Below are 11,925 nucleotides of genomic sequence, written 5' to 3'. Positions count from 1 at the left end.
CTCCTCCATTTTCTGCTCAGGATCTTGGGCACGCACGCACACGCGCCCGGCGTGAATTTAAGCCACTGGGTCCGGGACTTGAACCGCGGTTGACCACATGGGAGTCCAGTGACATAGCCATTACACCAACTGCTGGTCCCTCTATTGTAGCTTTAAACTTTGTTTCTTTCAAGAGCCAGAGAGAAAGAGAGACAAAGAGAGAGAGAGGCACAGCCCTCGCAGGGTCCCAATGCCACGCCCCCTGGCTCGGTGGCCCTGGGCTGTGGCATGTGCACACCGGCCTGCTCCCTCTGTGGGCCTGCCTTGGAGAGAGCCCTCTGCATCAGCCCCACCCCGTCGGCGCGGTTCCCGGTGTCCTCGCGGGGTGCGGACTGTTCTCAGCCCCACTGAACACGAACTGCGTGCAGGCGGCTCATGCTGACCGCTGGGTGGTTCCCCTCCATTACCCAGGACGGGAGGTGGCCCCAGCTGCGCTGTGCGTGTCCCGTGTGACTTCTTACCAAAGATCTCCATTCCACACAAGCTTTCTGTTTTTGCCGTTGGGCACATGCATTCCCCAGAGAGAGACAGAGATAGACAGTGAGAGGGGAGGTGAGACATTACCTCCGGGGAGGGGTGACCACACCACAATCCCTGCTCCTCCAGGTTCCTCTCAGGGTTTGGCGCACGCACCACACACTCGGTTTAATTTTCAAGCCACCAGGACCAGGGCTCGACCTGCGGTCAGCTATGTGGGAATCCAGTGCCTTAAGCGCCATGCTCCCTGCTGGCCCCCAAGAGGCTTTTTTTTTTTTCATTGCACGGGGCACAGGGGCTCATCAGAGAGAAAGCACCCTCTCCGTGGGGCCTGGTCATGCCGCAATCCCTGTCCCCCATTTCTCCATTTCGTCAGGATTTGGGGCACACACACTCACACACGCACAGTGTTTTTATTGCCTTTCTTTTCTTTTCTTTTTTTTTAATTTTTTCTTTTTTGCTCCGAATCAGCGACAGACCGCAAGTCGTTCCCTCCCATAGTCAAGACAGGAGCTAAGAGGCAGGAGGTGGGAGTGGACAGGACCCTGCAGTGGCCCAGTCGCAGGGTTTTGTTTCCTGTCCCCATGGCTCGGCTCTGTGCTGGTCAGGAGGGGAGAAGTGCTCCTTCTGGGGGACTGACATGGAAGCTGACAGAGCTGACCCCCTTTGTCTCCTGGGCCATTAGGGACACAGAATGGCTGGGGTCACCAGTGCTGGCTGTTGGAAGTCAGGTTGCTGATAGGTTATACAGGTGGGAGGAAGCAGGGCTGCTGGGAGCTCCTACAGGTGTGAGTGGAGAACAAGGTTGCCTGGGGCTGGCCTCACAGCACAGTGGTTAGGGGAGCGGGATCCCACAGGCCAGCTATGGTTCGAATCCTGCCCCTGCCCTGACGCCTGGCTTGAAAACAAACCGATGGGGCCAGCAGGTGGTACGGTGGTTAAGGCCAGATCCCACATGGCCAGCTGTGTGGTTTGAATGCAGACCTGGTGGCTTGAAAATCACACTGGGCATGTGTGCGTCACACCTAAGAGACTGAGAGGAGCATGGAGGAGAAGGGACCACTACTGCCTGGGGGGTGATTTCTTGCTTACCCTCTTTCTCTCTATCTCTGTCTCTCTTTCTGGTGAGCACATGTATCCTATAGCAAGAACTAAAAAAACGAAAATAAAATTTTCAAAAGAAAATAAAGCCTTGAGTGTGCATGTCCCAACTGGGCGATAGGGGGCAGGCTGTGGTGGACATGGCCTCTGCTTTGGGTGCCCGCTCCCAGACCCTGTCCCGTTTGTGAGCCTTCCCAAGCAAGCTGCCGGGTCTGGGACTTGAACCACGGTTGGCCATGTGGGAATCCAGCACCTTTATCCGTCATACCACCTGCCGGCCCCATAAATACTTTTCTACTTTCTTCTTCATCTCTTCTCCAATAAGCAAGAGACAGGGTTCTGTGGCTAATGGGTCTTCCATACTGTCTCGTTTCTGTGTGAGGCAAGTTCTTGTCTCTTTCTGGAAGAACAAGTTCTGAGGTGGCGGAGAAGAGTGGGCCCGCCCTTCCCCAGCAAAGCAGATGCTCCCTGGTACCATGAGGACAAGTGCTGCTGGAAAGATCTGTTCCCATGTCCTCCCTCGGCTCAGACCCTTGGATGACAACCTCTGTGTGCTCACGAAGAAAAAGGTGGGGCCAGTAGGTGGCGTGGTGTGGAGGTGCTGCAATCCCACATGGCTGACCACAGTTCAGGTCCCGGATCTGACAGCTTGAAAATCATGCTGGGTGCATGTGCACGCATGCCCAAAATCCTGACAGGAGAGTGGGGAAGGGATCGCGGCATGCCCATCCCCCTTGGGGGTGATCTTTCCCTCTCGCTCGCTCTCTCTCCAGGAAGCACACATGCTCTATGGCAAAAACCTTTAAAAAAGTAAAATAAAGAAAAAGCTTATGGAAGGCAATGTCAGGAGTTGGCCTTGTGACCTACAGGTTAAGGGAACTGGATCCCACACGGCTGACAGTAGTTCAAGTCCCAGCCCCCGGGGCTTGAAAAACGCACTGGGCACATGTACATGCATGTCCCAAATCCCGACAGGATGGAGAAACAGAGAAGGGATTGCGGTGTGACCAGGCCCCCATCGGGAGGGCGATCTCTCCCATCTCCCTCCCTCTCTCTCTCTCTCTCTCTCTCTCTCGTCTTTAACAAATGTAAATACTCGCTGGCAAAATTTAAAAAAATACTAAATAAAGTGAAAGAAAATGATATATGTACTGTCGATTCAGGAGAACAGTGGACATGATTTAAATTTTTCTAAACTACTGAAGTAGTCTATCAACTATTCTCAGACGGACATGTCACCTAGGAATAGACATGCTGGACTCAGAGCCATGGTGACCCACACACCTCGCAGCGCTGGTTAGCTGTGTCCTGTGTGCTAGGGTGCCCTGGCCTGGGCCTCTCAGCAAGGCGCGCAGGAGGGGTGTCAAGGCCTTTGGCGTTACCAGAGCTGCTGCACTCGGCCCTGCCTGTGTTCTGTGAAAGGGCCCCAGGAACGGCCTTGCTGTGGGGTTCAAGTCCCTGCGCAAACAGCACTTTCCCAGAGACCCTGTTCGCAATTATACATCAACTCCAAGACAGGGGTTTCTCGGGGCTGGCAGGTGGTGTGGTGATAAAGGTGCTGGACTCCCACATGGCTGACCGCGGTTTAAGTCCTGGACCTGGTGGCTTCCTTTCTCACTTTCCCTCTCTCTCTTTCTCTATCTCTTTCTGATCAAACTGGAAAATAATATAATAAAGAAAGTTAAATAAAATAATAGTTTTTATAAAATGAAAGTGGTTTTTCTTGTGGTTTGTTTTTATTTGTTCATGTTTCACCATGCTTCATTTCGAGAGTTGGCAGCCAGACCGAGGGGTGGCCAGAATTCTCATTTGCCAGTGGGATAAACATTCGTTATTGTCACCCCAGCGTCTACACGGTGAGCTGGGTTCTGTGAAGGGTAGGCCTCGGGTGGGACTGTAAAATAAGTGGAGGGGTCTGGGTGTCCAGGACATTTGACTGGCCCTGGCCATCTACACCGCCCCCTCACTGCACCTGCAGACCTGGAACTTGGAGAGAGATTAGGGGGGAGCTCCAGCCACGGGGTGGGAGTAGGGTCTGGAGGGAGCGTGGGTGGGAGGCGGAAGGCCTTGAGCTGGGGAGAAGTCAGGAGAGTGGAGAAGCAGGGAGTGGGCTGGAGGGGGTCTTGGCAGTACCTCAGACATTGAGCTGCAAAGACAATGAAAAGACACCAATGGGCAAAGGAGACAGACAGAGCACACCGACCCAGGCAGGCAGTCGCCACGGGGCCTACCAGGAAGAGGCGGGAGAGTGGGAGGGCAGGGGCGGCACTTGTCCCCACCGTGGGAGTCTGGATTCGCCCTGGAATGGTGAGCCTGGCCTGCCAGGGACAGAGAGGGTCCAGAGGAAAGCCAGAGGAGTGACTTATCTCTGCAGCGCTCTAGACAGAGGACCGTCCTGGACAGCGCGGGAAGGCCCGAGCCAGGAGCAAGTGGCCAGGGTTCCAGCATTATTGGCGTGGATGCTCATCTTTCCCTGACCAAGTGGATTTTATTTTTTAAAAAAAATATTTAATGTTGTTTATTTATTTAATGTCATGTATTTTTAATTTGACCAGAGAGAAAGGGAAAATGAGAAAGCAAACCACCAGGTCCAGGACTCAAACCATTGTCTACCATGTGGGAGTCCAACGCCCTCAACCACCATGCCACCTGTCGGCCCCAGGCATATCTGAAATCTAACCATCTCAGTTCTCCTTGTGAAGAAGTTGCTTAGGACCAGCATGTGGTGTAGTGGTTAAGGCACTGGACTCCCATATGGGCAATCGTGGTTCGAGTCCTGGATCTGGTGGTTTGCTTTCTCACTTTCTGTCTCTCTCTTTGATCAAGTTTAAAAATAATGAGAAAAGTAGTTGCCCAAGGGGCCAGCCGGCATTGAGGAGGTTAAGGTACTGGAGCTCACATGACCAACTTGTGAATCGAGTTCTGGATCAGTGGCTTGAAAAATATGCTGGGCATGTGTGCATGCGTGCCCAAAATTCCAAGCGGAGGATGGAGGAAGGCGGATTGCCTCGGAGTGATCTCTCACTTTCTCTGTCTCCAGTGACTGCATGTACCCTGTATCTACAAAAAGAAACAGAAGTCACTCAGCGAGGAATAGCAAACCAGGAGGGAGGGCCAGACATCTTTCAGTGAGAAAGGAACTAGGCCCCGATGTCCAGACAGGACGCCGCAGAGCAGTTCAGGGAGGCTGCCCGGAGGTGCCCTCCTTGGGGCAGAGGTGAGTCCACGTGGCGTGCAGGGATGTGAGATGCCTCCACACGCGTGACGTGCACAGAAAGTCCCGTGAGGTGACAGCAGTAAGGGGGGGTCGGGGTCGGGGTGCAAAGCAGGACAGGAGGCAGACTGCACTTGTGGGTCGTCTCCAAGGAGGGGAAGCAGGAACCCTGGGAGTGTTCGTGGGGGTCGGGGAGCAGGGGTGTCCGGCTGTCAGGGCAGGGACCTCGTGTCCACGCCGAAGAGGCTCTCCGCGAGGAGTGGGTAGAATAACATGTTGCAGCTGATGCTCAGGATAGGTGACGTCTCTCTGGGGTCTCGCACCACCTTAAGGTCACATCTCTGGTCTGGGAGGGAGGCTGCCCATGTCGCCCTGAGGGACAGGCAGGGCTGCCAGTCAGGCCTCACAAGAAACCAGTGGAAAGGGCAGAATGGGCCCCCAGAGTTGGCACCCCGTGGGCTCTGGAACTCGGGGCTCACACGTGCCTTCTTAGAGCCCAGCTCTGATGGCCCCAGGAGGCGGGCCGGTCCTGCTGCATGTCTGCTGGGCCCAGCCTGAGTGTCGTTTCCTCCGGGAGCCCTTCCCCGGCATGGTCCGATCTCATTCTCCACTTCCGCCGTCGCTGGCCTGTCAGATCCCACCTGTGCCTCTGTGTGCCAGTGTTCCTACCTGGCTCATGGCACCTTGTCTTCCTGGCCCCCACTGCAGCCACCATCAGATCGGGGCCCATTCACTCACCACCTCATCCCGACCGGTTCCACACACAGGTGCCACAATGCCCTGCGAGGCCGACCCACACAGGGGTTCCAGGTCCCCCCCAGAGCCCCCTCAATGCTGTGTCACCCAGGATGGGGCTGGGTGAGGCTGGGGTGGGCGGTGGGTGGAGGTCCTGTGGGGTGCTCGTCTCTTTCTGTCTCTCTCTCTTACTCATAGAAGAGAGAAAGAAACCTAGAAGAATGTAGACTGGGTAACCGCTGAAGCTGGTCCCACCCTGGCTGTCCAGCCTTTGCTCCAGCCGAAACCCAGCGTTTGAGACTTGCTGGTGAGGGCTGGGTTTGCTGGGAAGGCCCTGGATCACAAACCCGTTTCCAAGCAGGTCTGCAGGTGAGGCTTGAACCCACAGCCCGGCCTCAGGTGTGTGTGACTCAATCCTGTGGGCCTGGCATCCAGTGGTCGGGTGAGACGAAGCCCTGCCCACACCCAAGACTGCAGGCACTTGGGGCCGGCCCGAGTGGCTGGGAATGCACAGGCAGAGCCAGAGGGGAGGGAGGGACAGGGGTGACTCTGTTACCCGGGTGCCCTAACAGGCTCAGGGAGCTGGAGGACAATCGAGGGGTGTTGACAAGGAGGAGAATGTCACCCCTCCTCCATAAGCACGGGAAGGGCACCCTGAGAATCCCTCCCAAGACCGAGGGGGTCTTCAGCTCTTTCCAGTTCCCTGGGAGCAGGGTCACGCAGGGCTGCTTGGTGAGCAGTGTGGCTCCCTGGCCCCCCTGGCCTTGCCTGAGGGGAGACAAGGCAGGGATCGGGTGTCTGCCCTGAGCCACCCCCTCCGCCCCTGGCTGCCTGCGTGTGGGAGTCAGAGGGACAGGAGGGTGTGGATTAAAGGACAGAAGGGAGGTGGCCTGGAAGGGGCCCCCATGGTGCTGGGAGGGAGCCCGGGGTGGGAGCCCAGTCCTGGCTCTGGTTTCCACGGCTGTCTCCGCCCACCCTCGCCCTGCCCGCTCTGTCAGCAGGGTCCTGTGTCCAGGATGCTGCCCACACCTGCACTTGCACCTGCCCCGGCCAGACAGAGGGGGCTCCAGCTCCGGCTCCCCCCGGAGACGGCGAGGTGGCTGCGGGACAGCCTTCCGGAACCCCGGGAGGTGCGGGTTTTCCTTCTCTTCTCCTTTTCTTTTTTTCTCTTTCTCTTTCTTTCTTTCTTTTTTTCTCTTTCTCTTTCTCTTTCTTTCTTTCTTTCTTTCTTTCTTTCTTTCTTTCTTTCTTTCTTTCTTTCTTTTTTCTCTCTTCTTTCTTTAGCTTTTCTTCTTTTCTTCCTTCCTTCTTTCTTTTTCTTCTTTCTCTCCCTCTCTCTCTTTTTCTTTCTTTCATTTGTCAGAGAGCATTTGCTAGTTAGAGCAAGTGAGACTGCACTCCCGTGAGGCTGGGCCTCCTTTCCTCCTTCCTTTGGGATTCCATGCGCGTGCGCACGCGCGCACACACACACACACACACACACACACAGGTGCCTGGTGTGTTTTTCAAACCACCAGGTCCGGGACTGAGCCTGTGTAGTCGGCCGTGTGAGATCCAGCACGTCCCCACCACGCTGTGGGCTGGCGGGGTTTCTCCTTACCCTGACTTCCCGCGTCGCAGGCCGTGAGCAGAGCGGCAAAGGGGACCTCCACATTTGGGTTCCGGAGCTCAGCCAGGAACCTTAAACATTCCAATTCAAAGAAATAAGTGATAATTTAACCATTTCCAAATAAAGGAGCATTTCAGATCAGAAATGCCTCCCAGCCAGGTAGTGTGAGAGAGCCGTGGCCGGTAGAGCCCTGGGATCCCGGACGGGAGACCTGCGGAGGCAGAGCACGGGCCCTTTGGGAGGAGGAAAGGAGAGGCTGGGTTCTCGGGGAGGTCCAGGCAGGTGGACCATAGCCCTGCTCTGGAGGAAACGGGAGCGGCCCCTGCCTGACCTGGCACGTCTGCTGGAGGAGTGGGAGGCAACTGTCCTCGCTCCTCGTAAAACCAGATCCCAGCACAATCGACTGGCCGAGAACCCAGAACCCCTTCATTTCGTTGAGTTTTCGTTACAGGGTATGTTCACCGGGCTGGTGAGGACAGCCTTGCCCCTGCCTCTCCCACGTGGGTGAGCCAGCCTCACCGCCCCACCCACCCAGAGAGAGACTGAGACAGGGAAAGTGAGAAGTCAGCCCCCCGGGAGCTGGCCACGCTGCAGTCGCTTCCCACCATTCTCCTGCTGGGGTGTTGGGCATGCATACGCACCCAATGTGCTTTTCAAGCCGCCAGGTCTGGGACTCGAACTGCTCAGCTGGCCTTGGGATCCAGTTCCTTAACCTGCACACCCCTGCTGGCCCCAGAATTGCATTTGTCATGCTACGAGTGAGGGATGAGAGGCAGCACAGCACACGGCCGCTCTTGGGTGGCCCTAGACTCAACCCTCGCAGTCCCTGGTAGGGTGACAGCCACCCAGTGACATGCTTGCTGAGGCTCGGCACCTCCCGGCCCCAGGCTGCCGGCATTCTGGGTCACAGACTCGCCGGGCCGGGCGTCTCTCTGAGCATCCCAGAACCTCAATAGAAAACCGAATGAGTGAGTGACGTGAGAGTGACAGTGGGGCATTACTGTTCGTTTCTCCTTTTTTTTCACGTTTGTTGCAGGGCACATGTGCTGCAGGAGGCAGAGACCGATTGAGAAAGCACTCACCACAGGGCATGGCCGTGCACGGCCCCTGCTCCGTTCTCTCATGCACACACACCTGGCATGATTCTTGAACTAGCATGCCTGGGACTTGAACATGGAGTCAACATGCGGGATCCAGTGGCCCCAACCCACGCCACCTGCTGGCCCTGTTTCCCCCTTTTTAAACCTTCCCTGGAGATGGAGGAGTCTGTAAATGTGGGCTTCCTCGCAGCTCAAAGGTGAGGCCCCTCAGACGTCTGCAGTGGTGACAGGGCGACTTCTTACTGAGCGCGTGTTTCCAGTGTAAGGATAAGCAGACCCTCCTGGTCGCTCAAGGGACTGACTTACTACCACCACTCCTGCCGCGAAGGAAACTGAAGTTCAGAAAACGAGCCGAGGGAGGATTCTGGGCTCCTCTGTCCCGTCTAAACTCCACGCTGCTAACCCTAGACAGTGCCACTCCCTGTTCAGTACCCTGAGACAAGGCTGCAAACACGGAGGGGCTGTGGGGCACACACCGCTGTCCAGCAGGCCAGCCCATCGCAGTGCTCGGCCTCGGAGGGGCCGTGAGGCTCTGCCTGGGGAGGCTCAGCCGCCGCACGGTTGCCCACTGCAGCTCAGGGCGGAGTCGGAGAACAGCTGACTGTCCTCCACGGTGATCTTGTCAGAGCCGAGGCTGAAATGCTGCAAGTGGTTACAGGGGTGCAGCTTCTTCGCAGTGCGCGGTGGGTGGGCGGGGCGGTGAGGCGGGAGAGGCAGGACTGTCCACACTTCCAGCCTGGTGCTTCTGTCGGGAAACCAGTGCAGCCGCAGCTCCCTGGAGGCCGGGAGTGAATGTGTGCATCTCTGCCCTCCTCCCAGCAGCTGTTTGAGGGGGGAGGATATGGCCCTGCCATGCAGCCCCCTGCGCCAGCCTCAGGAAGTGGAGCTGCTGAGAACCTCTCCTCCCACCCAGCCTCCCACCAAGAGTGTCCTCCATGGGAGCATTTCCTGGCCTAATTAAGCTGGGTAATGAGTGGCAGAGAGGAGGGGTGATAGCCCTAGGCGGTTTGGAGCTGGAGCAGTTTATGACAGGGGACAGGGCAGCGTCTGCAGCGGGGACTTCCCATAGCCCGGGAAGTCGCACGCCGTTTCCTGGGCAGTGCATCCCTAAGGGAAGCACCAGAACGCTGGCTCTTTCCAGGGCCGGCCCAGAGGGTCCTGAGCATGGCAGGTGGGTGGGTGCTGCCAGTCTGGGCAAGGCCGATCCGAGCTGGATGGCAGTCACAAGCCGCCAGCTAATGCCTTTAGCCCAGGCTGGGCTGTCCTCGGTGCCGGTGTGCGGCTCCCCAGGCCGACTTCAGTCTTGTTTCCTGTGAATGAGGGACGGTGCCAGGGTCTCCCAGGCCTGGTCAGCTCAGAGTAAGGACCCGGCGGGCTCTCCCAGCTTCTCCTCACTCCTTCGGGGGCTCGCAGTTGTGTCCTGGAAAGCAGCCAGCCAGGGGTCCTGAGGGAGGCAGGAGAGCTGACACCAGGGTGCTAGACACAGGGGCAGAGACCTTCAGGACCAAAGTCTGTGTCCACGCCCGGCCTGCCTGCAGACCACGGCCACCTGCCCAGAGCTGGCCTGGCGTTCCCCTGCCGCCTTTGCACCTGTGTGTTCGTAATGCTTGTAGAAGGCCACGCCACAGTCCCTTCTCCACTCTCTCGGATTTGGGGCACGCACATACACTGGCCCTGAGCAATTTTCAAGCCACTGGTCTGGGATTCAAACTGGAGTCAGCCATGTTGGATCCAGAACCTTAACCTCCATGCCACCTGCTTCCCTCCTGCCTCTCGTCCCACGGAGACTCTAGGCCTCCTGTCTCTTTCCAGACGAGAAGAGGACAGCCAGGTGACAGAGAGCTGGGTCCGCATCCTCCCCTCGGGCTGCAGCCATCTGTGGTGTGGAAGGAGGCCTGGCGGCCAAGTGCCTGGGCAAGGACCATTCATGCCCGGGGAGATAGGAGAGCAGGCTTGGAAACGACTCCTGCCCGGCCCTCTGTACGCTTTGCGGGTGGCCAAGCCCAGAAGCCCCAGGCCCGCTAAGAGAGCCAGGGCGCTGAGAGTGCCGAATTTGGAGGGGGGTCTGGCACTGGCACTGGCCGGGACAGACCACTGATAGGGGAGTCCTGTCACCGAGAGGGGAGAAGGGCGGAGGGAGGGAGGGCAGGGAGCAAGGCCGCTGAGATTTGAGGTGAGCGGCGGTGATGCGGAGGCCTCCTGGGTAGGTGCCCAGTCCTCACCTGAGCCAGCTCCTGGGACCAGCAGAGGCGACAGTGGTCCCACCATAGGGACAGCTTTCCTGGACGTCCACCTCCTCCCTCTGCTCCCTGGAAGCCTGGGGCCTTCCCCGACAGCGGGGAGCGCTGCTGTCCATCCCCGCCGTGCACTGAGCCTGGTAATGAGCCAGTGGGCGCTGCGCAGAGACCGGAGACCGTGCACTGAGCCGGAGCCGGGAGAGCAGTTCCTGGCTCCTCACCCGCAGGCATCGCCCTCCTGGGGCCCGAGCGCTGCTCCCGTGTGTCTGTCCTGGCCGGGACGAGGGCTCCGGCCTGAGGGTGGGTGAGGGCCGCTCATCCTCGCTGACTGCGAGGCTGGTGAGAGCCGCTGCCATGGGGGTCTTGGGGATGGCTCCGGCCAGCGGTTCGGGCAAGCTGATGCAGATGCAGGTGTGGCATCTGGCTGGAGCGGGAGGCTCTCTGCCAAAGCCGTCAGTGGACAGTGTCTGCGGAAGCCGGCCACGCCACCGGCAGAGAGGCGCCACTGTAACTTACAGAGACACGGATGGCTGCTGCTTTTTTTCCTTTCTTTAATTTAAAAGACATTTTTGCTATAGGGTGTGTGCTCTCGCCAGAGAGACAGACAGTGAGAAATCATCCTCCAGGGGCATGGCCACTCCGCAATCCCTTCTCCTCTATTTTCTGCTCAGGGTCTTGGGCATGTACGTATACACACCCAGTGTGAGGTTCAAGCTCCGGGTCCAGGACTTGAACTATGGCCGGTCATGTGAGAGTCCAGCAACGTAACTATTATGCCACTGCTTTAGATAGGTGAGCCTGTCCCTGGCACACCTCTGTGGTGGGCAGCCATTTGCCGAGCTCCTCCTGGGTGCCAGGCAGAGGCCCAGATGGCAAGGACATGGCCACCAACGAGGCCACCAGAGGGTCTGACTTCCCTCCCAGCCGTACACATCTGTATTTTAGAATTTATTAATACACCTTCTGGGACCAGCAGGCGGCGTGGTGGTTAAGGCGCTGGACACTCCCACATGGCTGACCACGGTCCAACTCTTGGACCTGGTGGCTTGGTTCTCACTTTCTCTCTCCCTCACTTTCTGTGTGTGTGGTCAAATTAAAATAAATGAATAAATAAAATAAAATAAATAATTATTTTTAAAAATACACCATCTATATTTTAGAAAGACTGGCAGTTTCATTTTTAAAATTATCATTTATTTGATGTTATTATTATTATTTTGTTTGCTATAGTGTACATGCATTCACTGGAAAGAGGCAGACAGAGAGAGAAGGAAAGTGAGAAAACAAGCCTCCAGGTCTGGGACTCAAACTGTGGGTGTCCATGTGGGAGTTCAGTGCCTTTAACCACCGCACCACCTGCCGGCCCCAGACTGGCAACAGTTTCTATCTACTGGTGAAGGTACCATAACCCGC

Source organism: Tupaia chinensis, unplaced genomic scaffold (genome assembly GCF_000334495.1).
Source record: "Tupaia chinensis unplaced genomic scaffold, TupChi_1.0 Scaffold000578_2, whole genome shotgun sequence".
In the NCBI taxonomy this organism is placed as follows: domain Eukaryota; kingdom Metazoa; phylum Chordata; class Mammalia; order Scandentia; family Tupaiidae; genus Tupaia; species Tupaia belangeri.
The sequence above is the reverse complement of the archived record's forward strand: the minus strand, read 5'-3'. Positions refer to the sequence as shown.